General features: G+C 44.6%; 1 long non-coding RNA gene across 1 annotated transcript in view; it reads left to right on the forward strand.

Moving 5' to 3' along the window:
* Positions 1-20,719, forward strand: part of LOC144762821 (uncharacterized) — a 261,034-nt gene extending 240,315 nt beyond the window's left edge. Inside the window, exons 2-4 of the long non-coding RNA XR_013596141.1 lie at positions 16,335-16,422; positions 16,513-16,585; positions 20,364-20,719. This is a non-coding gene — a long non-coding RNA (uncharacterized LOC144762821). The remainder of the gene's footprint in view (positions 1-16,334; positions 16,423-16,512; positions 16,586-20,363) is intronic.
* Positions 20,720-22,365: the final 1,646 nt, after the last annotated feature.

Here is a 22,365-nt window from a genome sequence, read left to right on the forward strand (position 1 = left end):
ACCTAAAATGTTACAGTAGTTTAGCGAAATGTTTTTATTTCGAAAGCAAAGAATCATCAAACAAGCTTTCAAGCTTCTGCAAATATTTGCATCTAATCAGAGAGCATTCTGGGAGCATTATACATAGCCTCGTATTGCTAAACATTGAAAACGTATACACTTTTATACTGGAACCACTGTCAGTAGTGCAGTCTGAGCTTACAACATAAACTTAGAGCGCTCACCCTACTAATAAAGGCTTTGCATTAATGAACCATACATACACGTTTGAACAGCATTAACACATGGACACAAATATTATCTTAACTGCAGGCAATGTTTTTCCCTGATCCATAATGCGGTACTGTAAACTAGCAGCCAAAGGATTTGTGCTGTAGGGGTATGGGCCTACTTGTCCCAAGGACAAAATACACATGAAAACATGTTGCCCTTGACCCAAAACAATATGTTCCGGGCGTAGGGCTATAAGATTTCCTCATCCCTGGAAGATACAAGGAGCCACATTCAATGGCCAGTGATTCCTACCCACTTAACCCAAAAGATACTCATGTTATATCAGTTTGCCTATCCCACATTATTAGGGACCGTAATAGATGTAGTGTCCCGGACACTCTAGGGTCATTTAGATTAGGTGGGAAATGATATATTGCCATTTAAAGGACCTGTTTAAAAAAGCATCACAGGTATACAACCAAAGAAGCTTGAACTAGAGAAACTCAACTAACACAGGTTAGGGGACCTAGGACTTATAGTAAAGGGGGTTTAAGGGCAGGGAGGATTATGGAGTATTTTCATGTCAGGCCAGGTCCGACCTGCTATCTTGTCGATGTAGTCAGACATTCCCTACCATAGCACACGGGGGAAGGCAATAGGGTAATTATCTTCACCTCACACGTCTAAAGTGAGGCATCTCATCTTATCTTCAATATTTGCAACGTATCAATCTGTGGAGGATTCACTGTCATCATCTGCGCTATTGGAGTGGCTCAGGTGGTTCTCAAGCAAAACGGGTGTCATTCCAGAAGTCTGCAATTGGATGTTGGCGTAGACCCTTTAACTCTTCCCTAGAGAGCTCTACCCTCGGATCCAGCCCACTTAGATACCTCTTGCATCCAGGTGTTAATCTGAGGCCCTATGTTTAGTTTCCACGTCACCGCAATTCTTCTTTTGGCCAGCACCAGGGCCAAGTCTATAAATCTATTCCTCACCTTAAACTTAGGTCCTTCTATATTTTCCTTTATTTCCTTCCTATCTGTCTGGGTCAATCTTTTCCCTTTAATCAGCTCAAAGAATAACGTGAAAATCGCATAGCTCCCAGTTTTACTGTCTTATCTATAAAAATACATCTTCAGTTGTTCTATATGTGAGTGAGCCACTTGCCTCATACCCTGCACCGGCCTGTAGTGAAGATTTCATTATTATGGACAGGGCTTTTGATATTTTTCGGTTTTGACATTTGGCCTTAATCTATAATCCACATTTTGACAAACATACCTCAACACCCCACGCTTTTTTTTAAAACTTTTTTTTTATAGGGCAAACTCATCCCAAAGGCATCAGAGCGCTTTACATGACCACCAGTTGCATTACAGACGGACACATTCATTTTGTTATGCACAGGGAGATTAAGTGAGTTGCCCAGAATCACAGGATATGAAGCGCCCCACCAAGACACAAACCTAGTTCCCTAGCTTTGAAGTCAACTGCTCTAGCCGTTAGGCCACATCCTCTACCCATTTATAAACTTTTCTCCTTCTTATGTGCTTTAGATATTATCAACCCTCACTTTCTGCACCAGAACAACCTTTTCAATGCTATTCAGCGTTTACCAGATTAATGACATCATGCAGATGAAAACAATATTGATTCACAGAAACATTTTGCTACAAAATATTGTTTACAAAAATATTGCCATCCTATACTCAATTAACACAAATATCAATGACCAAAATATTGCACTAAAAATATCTACTTCTACTAATATCGAAACCACAAATATCTGAAACAGAAATATCATCACCTTTAAATAAATATACCAAGTATCAAAAATATTGAAACATATCATATAGATTATTACACTAATATGACAAAAATAAAGCCATATAATATGAAATAATATAATTATAGTTTACTATAAATAACAAAATTAAACTCCACATGAATTATTAAATCGTCTAACTATATTATTTAAATTTAATAACTACAAAATACACTATAAACACATTAAAAAATTAAACTACATCACAAAACATCAAATAAGTATCAAACATACAGACTTACTACAATTAATGTAATATAAAAATGTACATTAATAAATAAAATTAATCATAAAAAATGCATTTAAAATAACACATTGGAAAACCTTTAACGGATAACTGAAGTTGATAATCAACAACACATATGTAAGTATAAAACCCAAAACAGTTGCTGTATTATTTTATTTACACTTGCAAAGCAAAAGTTCAATTATTACATTTTTTAATCTATATTATTAGTACCAAAATAGCAAAATATATCACATCACAGAAAGGCAAACAATTAAACAGTTTTCCCTGCACATGGGCTACACTTACAGCCAGGAAAGCACAAGCACAGAGAGTTATTTGTAAAAACATGAAACGTTACTCTAATGCTTGTTACGGAGGGATACTACAAAGAATGATGGGGTTAACGTGAGAGAACCCAACTACCTCCAAATGTAATTCAAATCAAAGTAAGGAACGTACTTCAAGATTTAAAATAGGCAAGCAGTATTTCCCGAAAGCCCACTACTAACATTCTAAAAGATATAATCCTTAAAGTACCTGAACCCATCACATCAGGTACCAGCTATGGTCACTTTAAAAGACTTGATTGCACAAACTAAGAAAGCCACCAGTGATACTCCTGCTGTCCCTAGAAGGTACCAAGACATCCACATTCCTGAACACTTAACAACCAAATATAATAATGAAGCCTTCCTCTTACTTGCCAACCTTATAAAAAACAATCTTGTTATTATATGTGCTACAACAGATAATTTATTAAGCCTAAGCCAATGCCAAACATGGATGATGGACAGAACTTTCAAAATGTGCCCTAAACCATTCATTCATGACAAGCATCAAAACACTAATACACCCCTCATATAGTCTTGCTACCTAATAAAGGAAATAGCACTTACTATGAACAACTAAAATACATTCAAATTAAAACAATCAACTACTCCCAAAATAAAATAATAATGGATTTTGAAAAAGCCATGATACAAACAATACCCAAACTCTATCCCCATACAGCCATTCAAGGCTGTTAGTACCATTTTAATCAGAACAGGTGAAGAGATTTCTAATAATCTGCACTAAATGTAGACTATGCAACAAACAGCCAGTTTGCCTTTCAAATAAAAAAAAATTGCATTAGCCTTTGCCCTGTAACTGAGGTTGCTAACCACTACAACATGCTTATAGAAAGACAATTTTACCAGCAAAACAAATACAAACTAATGGGGTCATTACCATGGCAGAAGGCACGCCACCACCAGCAGTGCTGAGGTGGACCTTCCGCCATCGGAAAGCAATTTTCCCCCGCCACATTACGATGGCAGGGCAATCTGACCACGACTGTGGCGGGAGCAAAGACCGCCCGCCATGGATCCGCCAAAGGCAATCGTTACGATTGCGTGGCAGAGCGGTCAGCATCAGTAAAATGGTGGTGGTGCCTAGCAGGCACCGTCAGCCAGATTAGGATGCTGGCGGCAGCCAGCCTTTCCATGGCGGGTAAAACGCCATTGAAAGGCTGGCAGTGATTAGTTTTGGGGGCCTGTTGCGGGCCCCCCTTGTGTTTGGGGGAGGTGTTTGTGCAGGAGGGTACCCATGCTACCCCTGCTACATTTCACTGCACTAAGTGGCAGGCACCGTGGGGGAAAATGGGTGTCTGTGGAAAACCTTGCACCTTGTGTGGGCACCCCATGGTGCCTGCCACACTGTGCATGGTTTTACAGGGGTGTCCCTTGAGTACCCCTCGACCCCAAACTGGAGGACTCCGGTTGAAGGGGGGCCTGCTAGGGGCCCCCAAAGTCAGTTTCCAACAGCCTTTTCATGTAGAAGAAACCGAGTTGGAAAGGCTGTCGAAATCCTACATCATAATCGGTCGGTTGGAAACGCTGACTGTTGAGCTGTACGAATCAGCTCTGATTACTCTGATTCTCCCAATGCCAGTCGGAACCGATTCAGAATGACCGAACGGTTCCCCTTCCGACCGCAGGCATTTTAATTGGTCGGGCGGATGGGATAAGACATGGTGTAGGGGGATTCGACTGGAGGTCTGAGGTTTTCCAACCGATATTGTAATCAGGCCCTTAGTAGAAAGGTTTGGACAAGAAAGGGGTGACATTTACTATTCCCACTCTAATCTAAACCATGTAAGGGAAGGGGATGGACACTAAATGGGTGACATTTACTGTTCCCAATCTAGTCTATTTAGTAGAAGGTGTTGATGACTAAAGTGGTCGCATTTACTATTCCCAATCCAGTTAAAGCTATTTATTGGAAGAATTTGTACACTGAAGGGGTGACATTTACCATTCCCATTCCAATCTATACCAGTTAAAGGAGGGCCTTCAACACTATAGAGTTGACATTTACAATTACCACTCCAATCTAAGCTATTTGGGGGAAGGCGCTGGACACTAAAGGTGTGACATTTACTATTCCCACTCCAATATCAGTGATTTAGTGATATTTACTATTCGGTGATATTTACTATTCTCACTCCAATGTAAACCATTTAATGGAAGATGTTGGACACTAAAGGGGTGGCGTCTACTATTCCCACTCCAATCAAAACCACCTAGGGGAAGGCGTTTGGCACTAAAGTTGTCACATTTACTATTCTCACTCTAAACTAAGCCATTTAGGGGAAGGTGTTGGACACTAAAGGCGTGACATTTTTATTCAGACTCCAGTCTAAGGAATCTAGGGGAATGTGCTGGACAAAGAGGTCACATTTACTATTCTTACTTAAATGTAAGTTACTTAGGGGAAGTTGGGCCCAATTGGGGTGGCAATTACTATTCCCACTTCAGTGTGACCTATTATGGGTAAGGTGTTGGGCACTAAAAGGACGACATTTACTATTCACACTACAATCTAAGCAATTTAGTGGAAAGTTCTGGACACTAAATAATTTAAATTTACTATTCTCAGTTCAATCTTGGTCACATCACCAATTCTTAGTCCAATCTAAATGAATTTTGAAAGTGTTTAACATTAAAGATTTCAAAAGTTATATACTTTATTAATTTTATGAAATGTCACGTTGTGCGAAAGCATTGATACAGTCGATACATAGGCGGTTTGACAGTAAGCGAGTGAACATCAGTATAAATAAACATTCAGATTACATTTGGAAGATAGATGCCGTCCAAAGTGGGGAATTGACATTTTAGTATCAGCCTATTGTAGTAGATCTTTTACTGGCTAATTATCGATCAAGGTCAAGATAACAACAAAACAATCCCATACAACCCACCCCTCTGTCTAGTCTGGCTCACCCTCAACTAAGATAATGCGGGCCCGGATTCAGCCTTGTCCACCTGTATTCACCGTTTTGGAGTCCCATATTGAGGGGTACGGCCCACCTCGCCGGTCCAGGTGTTGGGCCGGGTGGTGAAGCCAATCCCACCCTTGCATTGGAGGAGGGGTGTATGACCTATGTGTGGTGTGGTATAGGAGGTTCAATTGCCTTGAGTGCCTCCAGCATCATATCCCATTCCATGGAGATCGTTGTTTTCCTCAGCACCAGATATTCAGATATTCCTCTTTCCTGATGACTACACTTTCTGCTCCCCCCCAACGGACTGCTTCCCCATGCCAGGTGTGTAATGATGGGGGAAGGGCTGATGTCCACCTCATTGTGATGGAGCGCTTCGCTTTAAGTAGAGCTAGGTCAGGGAATCTGAGCTGCACTTTTTGTGACTTAGAATGGTGGTATAGCCCCAGTATACAATGCTCCACTGTGTCCCAACTAGAGATTCCTGTTATGTTTCCTATTATATGTGCAGTCTCGGACCGGAACACCCTATGATGTGGGCACATCCAAAGCATATGCAGTAAGTCCCCGTTTTCTGCCTGGCATATTGGGGAGAAAACCCGCACATTGGGGGACATGCAGTTTAGACGGTGCGGGGTGAGATAGGCCCTGTGTAGAATCATGTATTGTATTAACTTAAATTTGGCATTACAGGGCACCCTCTTAAGGTATTCCAGAGAGAGGACCAGTCCTTGTCCGTTAGGTTCCTACCCAGGTCTCTGTCCCACTTCTCTCTAAGTATCATGAGGGAGGTCTCTGCGTGTGCGCGGGCGCCCCTGTATAGCTATCTTACAATGTGGCGTCCTTTACCCATCAGGTATACAGCATGTATCAGTTTGTGTGCTGGAGGCTCCTCGCCACCTGGTGTCCAGTGCTTCTTTACATATCTGAATATATCTGCATGTAGAATAAAGAGAGCACGCAGGACTCCCTGTTTTCGATCAAAATTCTTATGGTCCATCAGCGGGCCATCCGCAAATAGCGCCCCCACTATGAAGACCCCCTCTCGTGACCAACCAATCATACTCAGCCTAGTGACCAGCCCAGTGGGTGTGGGGATTCCAGGTAGTGGAGTATTAGGGGCGTAGGGGAATCTCCGATTTGTGTATTGTAAGGCCTTTTTCCAGTATGTGAGAGCTATGCGAAGCAACAGGGGAGACTCAGGGGGAATCCTACTCTGTGGTAGTGGTAATGTGTGAAGAGCACCCCGGCTCAAAGATTGTGCTGTGTAGCCCAGTTCATGCAGGTTGCGCCCCGCAAGCCAGTACAAAAGCCATTGCAGGTGGCTTGCAAAGAAGTAGGCGTGAAAATCCGGCACCCCAAAACCCCCTCTGTCTGTCCCCAGCTCCAATTTGGCTAGCCCCACCCTTCTGTGGCCTGTTTTCCAGGTGAGATCCGATAGGAGTGAGTCCAATCTTTTGAAAAGGGAGGCAGGAAACAGTACTGGCAGATTTGTAAAGAGAAATACAGAAGGCGCTGGAGCACGACCATCTTAGATATGACTATTCTGCCCATCACCGTGAGAGGCAGCGACACCCAGAAGGATATCTAGGTGCGTAGTGCATTAGCCAGCCTCATCAGTTGCCCTCTAAAAAGTCTAGTGGGGATTTATATATTTGTATACCCAGATATTTAAAGGTGCTTGGAGCGACTGAGAGAAAGAGCTCCCCAAACTTAATGGTCTCGGGGCGCTCTCCTGTCTGAAAAAAGAACGCACAGGACTTCTAATTTATGGTCAGACCCAGAATGTGTTAGAAATGTTTGAAAGTACACGGTATGGGCTCTAGATCACCCATCAGGTCATGAGTGTATAGGATGAGATCGTCCACGTATGCTGACAGTAGATGTGTTGTGTTGCCTACCCGGATCCCTACGATCTCTGCTTCCTACCGGAGCCTAATAGAGAGGGGTTCAAGTGCCAGCACGAATGACCCATTTTACATACCCCGGTGGGATGCCAAACTTGCCCAGAACCATTACCATATATTCCCAATTAAGGGCATCAAAAGCTTGGCGCAAATCAAAGGAAATGCTCCCAGCCCCCAAAGAGTCATCAGGAGTGGCCTCCATGACATGGTAGACACTTCTAATGTTCAGGGAGGTGCTGCGGGCTGGGATGAGCCGCATTGGTCAGTGTGGATAAGTTGTGGCACGTAGGGGAGTAGTCAACGGGCCAAGATTTGTTTTTTAAAATATTCTTTTTATTAAGGAGACAACAAAAAAAACAAATCTCAGCATTACAGCAAGTGGTATAAGCACTCGGGGATATCACTGGTGTTCATAACATAGGGTACTTCAATCCTAGACTTTTCTAGCTGTATTGTACCTCTCCCCCCTCTCTCGTTGGGTCTCGCGACCCCCCCTTCCATCCAGTGCAATTCAATTGTTGAAGACAAACAAATCTCAAATTGATGTGTAGTCCACCCTGCTCACTTGCGGTTTCATTTTTTTAGGGCACCCTCTATGTTTGAAGACGTCTTTTTCTGCTATCATGGATCTATCCATGTCCGCCTTCCATCTTCCCATTGTCCAAAGTTCCTCAACTACCCATTTTTGTGCAATGTTCGATTTAGCGATTACCAGCTCCAAGGTAACCCACGATTGTTCAGTGTGAGTTAGATCTGTGGCCTCCCATATGTTCAGTGGACAGAGCTTTGGGGAGGCGGAGAGTTCTTCCCCCCCACCCTTGCCAGTCTGGATGTAACTCCCTTCCAATAGGGCTGGATAGCTGGACAGCCGCAAAGTGTGTGGAAGAAGGTTCCCTCTTGGGAACAGTGTCTGAAGCAAAGTGTGTCTTTTCTCTTCCTCATTTTGACCAGAGTTCCACGGGACAGGCTCTATGCAGGATTTTAAGTTGGACCAATTTTAGTCTCATGGGAATAGCTATCTGGCAGGGAGGACAGTGCTTCCTGTCAGTCTTCGTCCTCTAGGTCCCCCACGTCTGCTTCCCATTGTTACCTACGGCGTGTTAATGAGTCGGGTCATTTAGTAATCAGTTTCTAGTAGGTTAGGAATTTGGCCTTCTGGGGCATAGGGTCTAGCAGCAATCTGTCTTCTAGTGGAGACGCCTCTGGGAGAGCCTCCCACCAGGGATCGCGGCTTTTTGGGCATGACTGATTTGTAGGTATCTAAAATTTTCAGACTTCACCAATTGATATTCCTTCTGCTGGTCGGTAAAAGAGATTAGTCTGCTTTTAGTCCACAAATCTCCCACAGATGAGATCCAAATAAATCTTACTTGTTAAACCAGAGCAGGTGCCCAGTACGCCAAGCCACTTGGGCTCCCAGAGAGGTGTTACTTGTGTAATTTTCTTGTGCCACCCTAATTTTTTATTCATCATGTGCCAGATTTCAATAGTGCGGGCTGTAGGACCTGTGAGGTACTGCTGCTTGGGATTCGTGTATAAGGCTTTGTGGTGCCCACCCCGCCCATTAGCTATAAATCTGTCTGATGACTTGGATTAGACTGTGGGCTGTGGATCCATCAATTTATTACTGTCAATTGGGACGCCCAGTAGTATAATTTTAGGTCAGGTAAGGCACTACCGCAGTTGTACCACCCCCTGGTCAGTTTCTGCAATGAGATGCGCAGTGACCTCCCGTCCCACAACAGGGTCCGTACTGCACTCTCAATATTATTATAATAGGAGTCTGGTACTTTTCAATACATACACAAAGTGAGGCAGGGCTAGCATTTTGAAGATTGCTGCTCGTCCCAGGAGAGTAAGGGGGAGGGTTCGCCAATGTCGAACATCGGCCTGCAAGCAGGTTAGGGGCCATTGCAGATTAACGCCATAGAAGAGCGATGGTTCGAGGGTCACATAGATCCCCAAGTAACAAAATCCCTCAGCTGCCATGTGGACCTCGCAGTTTTGGTATAGGACCGTGGGTTGGGAATAATATGGATTTAGTCCAATTTATGGTGTATCCTGAGTGGTTGCCAAAGATACGGAATCTGTGAAGGATGCAATGAATTGATGCAGTCGGGCTGCTATAAATATTTGAATATCGTCCGCATAGATGGAGATTCTGTCCTCATGGCGTTCTGTCCATTTTAGTCCCCTTATCAGAGGGACCCCCTCACCCACACCACTAGTGGTTCTAAAACCAGTGCAAAAATAAGCGGCGACAGAGGACATCCCTGAAGAGTTCCCCAACTCAACTGGATATGCTGGGACATATGTCAGTTAACTATTATTTGCGCCTTGGGGCTGGTGTAAAGGAGATGGTGTCAAATGCCATTTGGCATCGAGTGACAGCAGTGCTGCATCTTCCTTTATCGTGTCAGCCCAGCCCAGTACTTCATGCAGGCAACGTAGATTGAGGGTAGTATTCCAACCTGGCATGACGCCTGATTGATCAGGATGTACTAGTTTTTTGATTATGGGGATGAGCCTGTTTGCCAACTCTTTGGCAAGGATTTTTGCCTCTGCAGTTAGCAGTGAGATGGGACGGTAGGAGCCGCATTCTTCTGTTGGCTTGCCCTGCTTGTGTATCACTGCTATCGAGGCAAGTCTGATCTCGTCTGATAGGATACCTTTATGATAGCTGTCTAGGTACATGGCCCGGAGGTGGGGTGCCAACTTAGTAGCCGTTTTGATGATGGGTCCCATGGCTTTACCAGAACGTATGTCCCGGATTGCAGCCTTCAACTCTTCTTCCGTGATGTCTACCTTCAGGGTTTCCCGCTCTTCGGGGGCCAGGACGATGAATGGGATTGTGGCTAGGAGGCTTCTAGAATCAAGAACAGAGGATGTGGTAGTGGATGTGTAAATTGTTTCATAATAGGTGGCAAACGCCTATGCCATTCTCTGAGGGTCTATTAATTTTTCCTCCGTGCCCCCCTCAAGCGGTGGACCCAGCAGGTTGCCTGATCTCTTCTCTCAAGCCAGGCTAATAACTTGCCTGCCCTCTCGCCGTGTTCATATATCTTATGATAGGTGTTTTTTTTAGCTAGCCCTAGCTGCCTCTGTTGTAACTTGTCTATAATCTTGTCTCTTGGCCGAGAGGGTTTGCTTAATTGAATCATCGTTGGCATGGGCCAGTTTCTTTTCATCTTCCAGTATTTCCCCCTCTGTATTATTATTAAATTCCTAAGGCACACAGCTACCCGGAGGTTTCCCTCGTGCCATCAGCTCCATGCAAGAAGAGAGATACCCTATTGATTGAATAACCACATTTTTAGGTCTTTGCGGAATTTGCAATAGATGGTTTCATGCCGGAGTTGTACGGGGAGATAATTCCACAGGGCCCGATTCACAGAATGAACTTAACACTAAATCCTAAACTTACTACTATTTGGTATTCACAGAATGCACTTACTACTTTCGGGATTCACAGAGTTACTACTTTCAGGATTCACAGAATGAACGTACTACTTTCGGTATTCACAGAATAGATTTAAGACTACTAACTTTAAGTCCGCACTCGGCCTGTAAATTCCGGCCCGGAAGCGGAGTTTCTGGCTTGGGGGCGGAGCTTGCGGCCTGGAGGCCGAGCTTGCGGCCCGGAGGCAGAGCTTCAGGCCCGGAGGCGGAGCTTCCGGCCCAGAGGTGGAGATTTTAGCCACGGCTAAATCCTCACCTCCGAGCCGGAAGCTCTGCCTCCAAGCCACAAGCTCCGCCTCCGGGCCGGAAGCTCTGCCTCCAAGCCGCAAGCAAGAACAGTCTCCCTAATTGTTAATTTCAAAAGGGTAGTATATTCATAAATTCACATGTCCCATAGACGAGTAGTTTTCAACATTTATTAAATGTTCTAATGCATGAAGAACATTAATATAAATAACATGTAGAAATCACATATGAAATTATCGTAAAAGCCACAATAGTGTACATCAATTGTTATGGAGCCTCCTAATCAATATGCGAAGAACAATGAACAATGTGTCAATACAAAATTCAAAACAATACACAAACATTAGACAATAAGTCAAATACATACAAAAACAGCAGAACAACAAATAATGATGGCATACACAGAATAAACAGTACATGTGATTACAAATACACAGAAAATGTGCCGACGTACGTTTCGGAGATGAGATACTTTTTAGCCAAATCCTTCATAAGGGAGCTGAAAAATCAAGTAGGGTGGTGGCCTTCCTGGATACGTGCACTATTCCTCAATGTGCAATAAAGGGGGCTCAATATAAATACATACTACATATGTTTAATGAATGCAATGTCATTTAGCAACAGAATGATGAAGCTGTTACACGCCAGTGAAGATGGAAACCCTCCCCAAGCAAGGAGGTGCTCAAAGATGCTAAGCCTCAAGTAAGAAACGGACCACTTGAATAAGGATCCACGGATAGGAGTACCAATTTTAGAAACCAGCATATAGTTAAATTAGTAGGTCACAGTGCGAACTAATCAAGGGGAGAGCTGAATCCCAATAAAAATAGGAGGGGGCGTCTGTCCTGGAGTAAGAAACTACTCGACATGAAAAGGGAGCTGGATAATGTCTGCTCCTCCTCCCAACTGATACAACCTGGCTGTGATCTCTACTATCCACGTAGAGGAGAACCACACATTTCCTTCCGCCTCAACTCGCAACTTAGTGGAGAACAACATGACGTATTGTAGACCTTTTTCCCGGAGGGCCTTTTTGATTTTCATGAAACTGTGACATTGTCTCTGAACTTTCAGTGTGAGTGTGGTATTTTCAAACTTGATCAGTGGGTTTTTGCGTTCCGCCTGGAGAATGGTGTCTCAATTGCGGAAATTAAACACTTGCGCCAGTATGGGTCGCAGGGGTGCTCCCGGCTTTGGCCTTCCTCCCGGCATACCTTTAGATTGTTCATGACCAGATCTTCCACAAAGAGATCAGCTGTTGGGCCCTCTGCTTTCTCCGGCACAGCTATTTGGACGTTATTGCGCCTTGCTCTCCCCTCTTAGTCATCCAGGTGGCTATCCATTCTTTCCGCAGTTGTTTGCAACTCATTGACTTGTTTTTTAAGTATGACTGTGTCGGGTTCTAGGGACTTAGTGGTGACCACTACTTCTTTGATTCTGGAATTTGTGTTTTAAATGTCCTCACTGATTATGGAAGCTTTGGAGGAAACTGAATCTATGCAAAAATAAAGGGAGTGGCCCAACTATCCAAGAGACAGGGTACCAAAATCGTCAATATAAAATAGAAATTCCCTTGGAACCAGTGCAACCTTCAAACGCAATCACTCTTCAGTAATTAACGCTCCATACATACTTAGAACCAAAGAGGGGGAACCACATAGTTATAAGTACAAGCACATTGGCGTCATCAATAAACCCAACCTGTTATGAGATATATGATTTTATTATCAATTGATATCAAGGTTGAAAACACAACATTAAAATGTTCTTAATAAAAATTATTCACAGGTACGTATAATCAAACAATAAAAGAAAAAACAATAAAAGAAAACCACGAGAGAGACAATATCCGGTGATATTTTACAAAATCATCACAAACATTAATTAGTTAGAATCTATTTAACAGCTGCGTCAGACTCGCATTGGTGAATGCTGATAAAATCAAATGCAACTAGAACTGTAGCGTCAACGCGTTTCGGTGTGCTGCCAGATATGCACCACCTTTGTCAAGACTAGTGTAGATGCTTGTCTCTTTCACAAAAAGATAATTTCATATGTATCTAAATAAAACACAAATATATAATCAAAACACAAAATTACAATTCATTATCATAATATCATAAGGAAAATCATAAACAATAAAAGCACAGGTCTGTTAACATCATGTTCTTTTCTTTAAAACATATTCATAGGAATAAATAACATCCCTTAAGATTCACAAGAAAAACGCAATACAGTGGTTATATTCACAACTATAATAAGATTCTACCCAATTGCACTAAACTCTACTTAAACTGCATGGTTCACCCATACACTCAACCACTCATTCATCTATTTGCAAATCCATGTCTCCTCAATCCAGGATCAAGCTCCACTGAGCTCATCATCGATCATTAATACCCTATCAGTGGGGGTATAAATATAGGTATGCAGACGTTTTGAAACCACCTATGTATAAAATTATCCCTTTTGAGTATCGTACATACCTTACAGGGATTGATCCTTTACAAGGACCATGTTACCTTTATATAAGTTCCATGGGGTACTTTGATTCGAGAAAAACGTCCCTCTAAAATACAATTGAAAGTAAAATATAAAACAACCCACGAATAGGTTTGAGCACATCTCTTCGCAAAAGCTCAAAAGATATGTTACCTGTCTCTATTCTTGAGAGAGAATTAAATCACAGATAATTCACATAAAAATCCTCTGCTCAGTTGAACAACTTGAACTCGGAGTTAAAAAACGACCTAATCTGATTGCAGCGCTTCATCAACTGCGGTACCGGTAAATCTCCACGTACGGCAAATCTACAGGGGTAGATACGGAACATTTTATAATGAGCGCAACCCTGAACTACCTGTGAATAGATACATAATGCATTATTCCAGCATGGCTGGAGTGAGTTAACTGTATTTTATCAAATTGTACACAGGGGTTATGTTCACACCGTTGCTGCGGATAATTCCGGGAGGGTGCAATAGCCCATAGCGATGATAAAAAAGCTGACTGCTTTGTTGCAGCGCTTTGAAAAGTGAAAGCCGGTTCCCATGTACGGCAACCTCAAAGAAAACCAAAATTAATTCAAACCCAAAGTTTCAGGAAGAATACTTAAACACCATGACCAAAAACCACGGGGCCTTAAACGTTAAACCCGCGTTTCTCTCGGTCTATCACCCACAGCGCCAACTACGGGGTCTCAAGCGACCTTCGTTCTCCTGGGATAGTGTGAAATAAGGGGCCAACCCATTTGCGGGATTTAAATAGTCCCAGAGTAATTCCTAATTCTAAGTCAGGACGGAGGCGAGGATTATGCAGTCCTTTCTTCTCTTTCTTACCACAGCAATTCAAAGAAAAAATAGTCAAAACATATCAACAGAACCACAACTCCCATGAGCACATGGGGCACAGTACGTGAAGAAACAAGGACCCCCTGATGTGGATCATGCTCCTGGGTCAGGGTAAACAATATATGTAAACTAGCACACCCAGGCACGCAAGCTGGCTACTGGCACAATTCAAAAGGCAAAACAAACCATAATTAATAATGGTATCCAACTGCTTTAGAGTATAAAGTACATTTTAATTCCATACAATCAAAACATCATTTGATAAAATCATTAACTCATTAATAAGATTTGATAAAACATCATTGCATCGTTGCATATGCATACATAGATAAAAAACGAAAAAATATAATATAAATAATGGATGGTTTCCTGTCAACGCGTTTCGACACGTAGACTGTGTCTTCATCAGGACTTTACCATCATGGTTCTGTGAACGAAATTGTAAACACAATTTACTGATTGTTCTCTTTATACTAAGACAGTTGACAAATGTTAGATACAGTTTGCCAGGTTTCTGATGCCAGTAAATGATTCAAATAACATGATGTACCGCCTAATGCTCAAATGCACATAATGGTGCCCAGAACGTGTATATTATTACATGAATGGAGACAATGGAAACATATCAATATATTCATTTCCTGTTGTCACAGTTCAATTGTTGATCATTGTATGACTTTTTTTATATCAATACAAAGAAGGATTACCATTTCAAGTGCATTCATTTTTATTGAACGGTGTAGCTCATGGACTGAACTGAATTCCAATATGTATAAGCAACCTCTACCATCTATTCCAACCATAATTGGCTGATTTACATCAGCACACTATTGTCTCTTTACTTAGTGTAATGGGGCATACTATACTGTGGTTCACCCTCAAACTCTAAATAAATAGACCGTATTAATATTATGCACGGCTCCCTGTCCTCTCGCAATACGAACCTACCCAAAACAATAAGAATACAAAGATATTTATATTGAATAGACTACGTGCGTTAATGCCACAATGTAGCCGAGATTGCCGCCCCAACACTTAGATGTGATGCCACTTTTTAATCGCCATCTTGGAATAGACATCCAACGTTGATTGCGGCATATGCCTTTAAGAAACTAGGCAACAGCTTCAACCAATGACAACGCACCTTATATAAAATCGATCTAAACGACAGCGCGAGATTCCTTCCTGAAAGATCGAAACGCTGAATGAAGTTCACACGAGAGGCCGCCTAACTATCTGTTACCAGTAAGACAGCACCGCAATTTAACGTTAACTAGTTAACAAAGATAGACTCACACTAATAAATGGGGTCTTTTTAAACTTAGATAGACGGGACGCTCGTTTTGGCAGAAAGACAAGACGGGGGGAAAAAAACAGTCTATCTCCATATCGTCTCTTCACCCACTACCGATAAACTGCAAGGGGCAGATTTATGAAGGCCTTGCGCCGCCGGTGCGTCACTTTTTCCCATGTTAAAAATGACGCACCGGCGGCGCAAGGCCTTCATAAATCTGCCCCCAAGTTTTTAACAACTATCTGACACTCCCACGGACAGAATATAGGACCATTACGATACAAGGTTGCCTGCCATAGGTAAGAATAAATATCATCTACCAAGCCCGGCTAATGCACCATTGAGGTCTGTCAATCCAAATTATCTGTCTATCTGGTTGTTCTCATAAGATGAATGTGACGGCGCTTATGATAATTAACTATTAGGCAACACAAAGCTATAAACCTGGTCGAGTATGAGTCAAGTCAACCAATGCATACTATATGGAGTGTCCACCATGAGAATAAACAGGGAAACATATTTTCATACACGACTCTCTATTTTCAGGTATCCGTCCACCCATGAACACGAATCGTGCCGTTCAACTCAGAAATAGATCCGCAATCCCGTAAGACATCGTACACATTCTGAAAAGGTGAGAAATACAATACCTGAAACTACAATAATGCCGTAGCGAAATACCATCGAAGACCAATATTAAAACAAAGCAACTTTTGCCTTACAGGGAGCCGGTACACCCAATAGGAACATATCAATGTCCATGAGATCATATCAATATACTTTATAAGGCTTAAGAGGTAAGACAGTCTGAAAAACCGTGCTCGATCAAAAAAACGAGTATCTATAAATAGGCCCATTAAAACTACTATATCTTTGCTTTCAGACAGTGTTTTACCTACACCAGACGCAGCATAGAACCCGCAGGATCTCCTTAAGGAAAATCTATCTGAACTTCCTCAGACAGGTAGTGAGTTCTAAAATTTGTGTAATAGTAAAGTCCAGACATAAAAGAATCCGGAACGGAGGAGATCTCTCCTCATCAAGATAGATCCTAAGCTGGGAGATCTGGCCACTTCGGAGGCAGGGCCTACTGCACAAGGCAAGTTATTTGCCGAGCCCTTTATTAAGGAGCTGAATAAGTTCGTCACCACTTTCTCTGCTCTGGACATGGCGCAGACGTCCATCAAAAAGATTTTTCCTGGACGGGTTTTTGCAGGGGCCGGAAGAGGACGGGGCCGCTCCTCCGGCCGCCAGTTCCAGCAAGGCCCTAATAACAAGAACCAGCAGCAGCGTAACAACGGCTGGAACGATTGCCGCCAGGGAAACTTCTGCCCCACTCGTGGCGCCGGCAAAGGGGGTGGCAGAGGATATCATGGCGGAGCCAACGCTCCGGGAGGCCCATCCGGTGAGTGTTACCCTTTTTTCCCCGTCCGTGCTGGGGGGGAGGATAAGGAATTATCTCCACAACTGGTGCAAAATCTCCTCAGACCCTTGGGTTCTCCAGACTGTCAGGGGTTTCCGAATAGAATTTTACGGTACTCCCCTCCAGAAAGTTCGCCCTCGACCGTTCATTTTTCCCTCAGAGGACAGGAGTCTGATCGACAACGAGGTGTCGGAGCTCCTCCGAAAGGAAAGGGCGCGATCCGCAGAACGCGCCTTAACCCTTCGGGGTTCCTGAGCAACCTATTTTTGGTTCAGAAGAAGGACAAGGGGTTTCGCCTGGTCATAAACTTAAGAGACTTCAACAAATGGCTTGTTTACCGCCATTTCAAGATAGAGGGAATCCATCTGCTGCGCGACATTCTCCTCCACGGGATTGGATGGTCCGCCTGGACTTGAAGGATGCGTACCTCACGGTGCCTATCTTCCCGCCTCACCGGCGTTTTCTGCAGTTTCTGTGGAACGGGGAGGTCTTCGAGTTTCAGTCACTCCCGTTCGGCCTCTCATCGGCGCCCTGGTGCTTTACGAAGCTCCTACGGCCAGTGGTGGAGACACTACGCAAGAGGGGCGTTCGGATGATCATCTATCTCGACGACATACTGATCATGGATCAGTCGCCGGATCGACTTCGTTCCAACTTGAACATGACTATTGCTCTGCTCCAGGAGTTGGGGTTTGTGGTGAACGCTCGGAAATCCGAGCTCCTTCCGACGAGACAGATAACCTTCCTGGGGTACCTTATAGATTCGGTGTCAGCTTGTCTCAGCCTTCCTCAGCAGAAGGTAACCAAGATCCACAAGGAACTTTCCCAGACCCTTCGGAAGGACAGAATTTCCCTTCGACATTGGCGTGAATCGTGGGTCTCCTCTCTTCCTCGATTCAAGCGATTTTCCAGGGCCCCTTGCACTACCGGGCCCTTCAACGACTGAAGGCTCAACATCTCCGGAAGGGTCTCACGTACTCCGAACTCATCTCTCTCACGGAGGAGACGAGGACGGAGTTGCGTTGGTGGATCGATCACATGAGTGCCTGGAATGGCAGTGCGATCTTCGGATCCAGCCCAGACCTGGTCATCGAATCGGATGCCAACAGAACGGGCTGGGGAGCTCGTTGCGGCGATGTCACGATGGGGGGCCGCTGGTCGGAGGAAGAGCTCCAGCTTCATATCAATTGTCTGGAACTCCTGGCGGGTTCCTTCGCTGTGAAGTCTCTGACCCAGAACCAGGTGTCGTGCTGCATCCTGTTACGCATGGACAATGTGTCAGCGGTACAGTATATCAATCGCCTGGGCGGACCGAAGTCTCGGGCCCTGGCAAACCTGGCGAAGGACTTTTGGCACTACTGTCTAGAGAAACGAATCTCGGTGTCGGCGGAGTATCTTCCGGGCACTCAGAACTCGATCGCAGATTGGCATTCCAGGAATTTCCAGGACTTCAGCGATTGGCGGCAGCATCCTGCGGTCTTCCAGGCTTTGATGGACAGTTGGGGGCCGTGCTCATTGGACCTGTTCGCTTCCCGACTCAACCGCCAACTTCCGAGGTTCGTGAGTTGGAGGCCGGACCCGGAGGCGACGGCGGTCGATGCGTTTCTGCAGGACTGGAGCACGCTTACGCGTTTCCCCCGTTTCTGATGATTCCTCGAGTAGCGGCGCAGGCTCGCCGTCAGCAGGCCTCCCTGGTTCTAGTGACCCCCTTCTGGCGGGCTCAGGCCTGGTTTCCCCCTCTGCTAGAGTTGTCATGGGACTGCCCGATTCGGCTGCCCTTGTTCCCTTCGCTGCTTGCGGGCCCCCTGGGGGAGCCGCATCCGTTGGTACTTCAGGGGACCTTGCACCTGATGGCATGGAGGATTTCAGGGGACGCTGGCAGGACGGACGCCTTTCGGCGGACGCTGAGGAGCTCATCCGTAGAGCCTGGGCCCCAGCTACCGTCAAGAGGTACAGATCGGCTTGGCAACGGTGGCGTCGTTGGAGTCTGGCAAGACACGCTGATCCCGTGGGGGCGGACGTTGCCCACATTTTGAACTTTCTGGCCAAACTGGTCCAGTCGGGGTTGGCCTACTGGTCTGTTAATTCTTTCAGATCTGCCATTTCAGCAGAACATGCTCACATCGACGGTAAACCAGCTGGTGAGCATCCGTGGGTTTGCAAACTCATGAGAGGTGCCAGACTTTCCAAACCCCCAGAACCCAGATATAGGAGTCTCTGGGATGTCAACATCATATTGCGGTTTCTTTGCTCCTGGCATGACAATCAGTATCTTACCAGAAAGGAATTGTCGTCTAAGCTGGCGATCCTATTGTGTCTGGTGTCGTGCAAACGCGTCTCGGACGTGCGAGCACTGGATATTACGGCACGCATGTTCACTCCGGAAGGTGTTACTTTCATGGTCGCTAGGAAGACTAATATCAGGTCGGTATCCTACCCTTCTTTTCCGCAGCAACCTAAACTCTGTGTGGTGCGTTGCCTTAAGGCGTATGAAGACATGACGGCGGAGTCCCGCCCCCCCGGAGAGCGTCAGCTTCTCATTGCTCTGCAGAAGCCGTTTAAGGCGGTTTCCGCTCCTTCCATTGCTAGGTGGGTCCGGTGGATCATGACCGAAGCGGGGATAGATGTCACCATATTTGGAGCTCATTCCACGAGGGGGGCTATGGCCTCTAAAGCCATTCAGGTGGCTGGAGGACATTATGGCAGTGGCAGACTGGTTCTCCGAGTCCACGTTCAAGAAGTTTTACTTCAAGCCCATCTATGGAGCGGCAGAACTGGTGGTGGATAAGCTTTGAAACTGCATAATCCTCGCCTCCGTCCTGACATAGAATGAAAAATTTCCTAGCTAACGTAACAGAAAGTTTCAATTCTATTAAGGACTAGGAGGCGAGGATTATCCCTCCCGAGACTTGTCGGTCTCGACCCACCCGCACAACTTCGTAACTCAGTAAGTAACGATTTATGTCTTTTCTCAATGCTACTGTTATTGCATTATGTTATTATGGAATTGGTGATGGAGTATTTTGCATATTCTGATTCTCCTAGAAGCGGTGATATGCTATTCTGTTCTGGTCATAGCGGCTGTGTACTGCTTTTCTCTGCTTTCTTTCGTGAAAGAAGAACTGGATAACGGTTGTCTTGTGTTGGTTTAGGACAAGACCAGAAGGATTGAGGAGCGTTCCTGGGCTTTCCTCACAGAGCAGAAGAGGAAGAGGAAGGGACGTCACGGCTAGTTATACATCGGATGGCAGCATCATTGGCTGGCGGTTGCTATGGACACTGTGCCCCATGTGCTCATGGGTGTTGTGGTTCTGTTGATATGTTTTGACTATTTTTTCTTTGAATTGCTGTGGTAATAAAGAGAAGAAAGGACTGCATAATCCTCGCCTCCTTGTGGTTCTGAAAATTCTGGACTCGTGCAATAAACTTTGTCGTAGTATGACGATTTTGGTATCAAAAGACCGAGAATGGCTAGTACACTATGTACAAGCATTTTCGTCATATTCCAGTAACGATTTCACCTCGAAATCGTCATTTTCGTCCTGAACCATTGGCTTCCATTTTGTGTATGGCAGCCATTTTGTGAGTTGCCCTCACATAGGCTTATAATACAGCTAAATTCGATTCCAAAGGACACGTACACCTTAATTGACTTCTCTCTGACCTGGGCAAGCTGAAACCATTGCCCCAGGCCGAACCTGCCCGGCCAGTTCCTTTCCCAGTGGCCGAGCGAGATAGCATCAAGGCACAACATGCCATAAACCTTTTCATTGCACACACACCCTGCCTAATCTTGCTCACACCTGTCCCTGTTTCTTTACATATGTCTTGCTTTACGAGGAGGAGGTGCCCGTTTTTATTGGGGGTCCACCGATATCTGATGAAAATGTTGGGCCTTGCCGGGTAATTTGTTGTGGGCTGGACGAACTGAAATGTGGGTTTGTCATCATGACTCTGCTTTTTCTTTGTAGTGAAAATGTGTGAATGGTCTACTGTAAATCTAAGAATGTTGCCTGAAGCATAATATTTTGTATAAAAAGAGAAGCCTGGTTTTGTAAGATTGAGCAGTCTTCTGAGAATATACACACCGTGCTGTTGTACTTCTAGGACGCCTGTTACTTGGTTGCAGCCAATAAATTTGATCTTTGACTTCACCTAGAAGACTCTGAGTTTCTGTGTCTGAATCAGGAAAGTACTCGAGGTCTTAGGGTGTACCCTGACACCGCTGGGTTACCGGTTCGGTACCGGTTCTGAAAAACCCAGTACCTCAGCTGGCGCCCAACGTGGGGCGATACCAACGGTACCGGTCCAAGCCAGAGGTTCGTGAGGAGCTTCGTGTGAAAATTCTGGAGGAAGGCCGCCACTTCATCGACCCCTGCATGTCGACGTGGTCCGAAAGTCTTTGCTGCGAGGTTCCCCGCTTCCCGACGGCTACAAAGGACTGCTGCCCTGGCTATCGCCCTGATTTGGACCCTTGATGTTTGGTAGAGCGAAACGATAGACGAGTCTTCTGGTGACGTCATCGATATCTCAGTTAAGTATAAGTGGAGCGTCTCCCAGGTCTTAGTTGGTCTTAGTTTGGGTATCCCCTTGGGATCTTTGATTTGGAACTTGCAAGTACCAAAGCCGAAGGACTCGTGTATTCACGAGAATATCGTAATCGATAATCCTTTGAAGTTTGAAGCTAGACTAGAGAGCGAAGATGCCTGGTCTTAGCAGACTTGGAAACTTGTTTTGTTGTGGTAGTAATAGGGATTCCCGATTGGAGGACTCGTGTCCGGTTCCTCAGATTGGAACTCCAACTTATGAACTGTATGTGAAACATGGAGTAGGCCCCATCACATATAATGAAGTGTGGATCCGATACACCAGAAAAGATGGTGTTTTAAAATGGCCCCAATATGGTAGCTTTGACATGGAAATCTTAGATAACCTCGAAGTTAAACTTTTTTCAAGAAGAAAGCCTGGCCGGCGATGTTTGACTCTTTCCGCCTATGGCGTAAGGAAGCCAAACAGAAAGAAATTAAATTAGCGAAGAAAAGTAAGAGAGAAAGGGGTATTTCGATAATGCAAGCTGCTATGCAGTTTAAAGACAACGAAGAGGAACAGATGAGTGAGCAGTTGCACAGGCAACGTAAAATGGTAATAGATAAA

Source organism: Lissotriton helveticus, chromosome 6, assembly GCF_964261635.1.
Source record: "Lissotriton helveticus chromosome 6, aLisHel1.1, whole genome shotgun sequence".
Classification (NCBI taxonomy): Eukaryota; Metazoa; Chordata; class Amphibia; order Caudata; family Salamandridae; genus Lissotriton; species Lissotriton helveticus.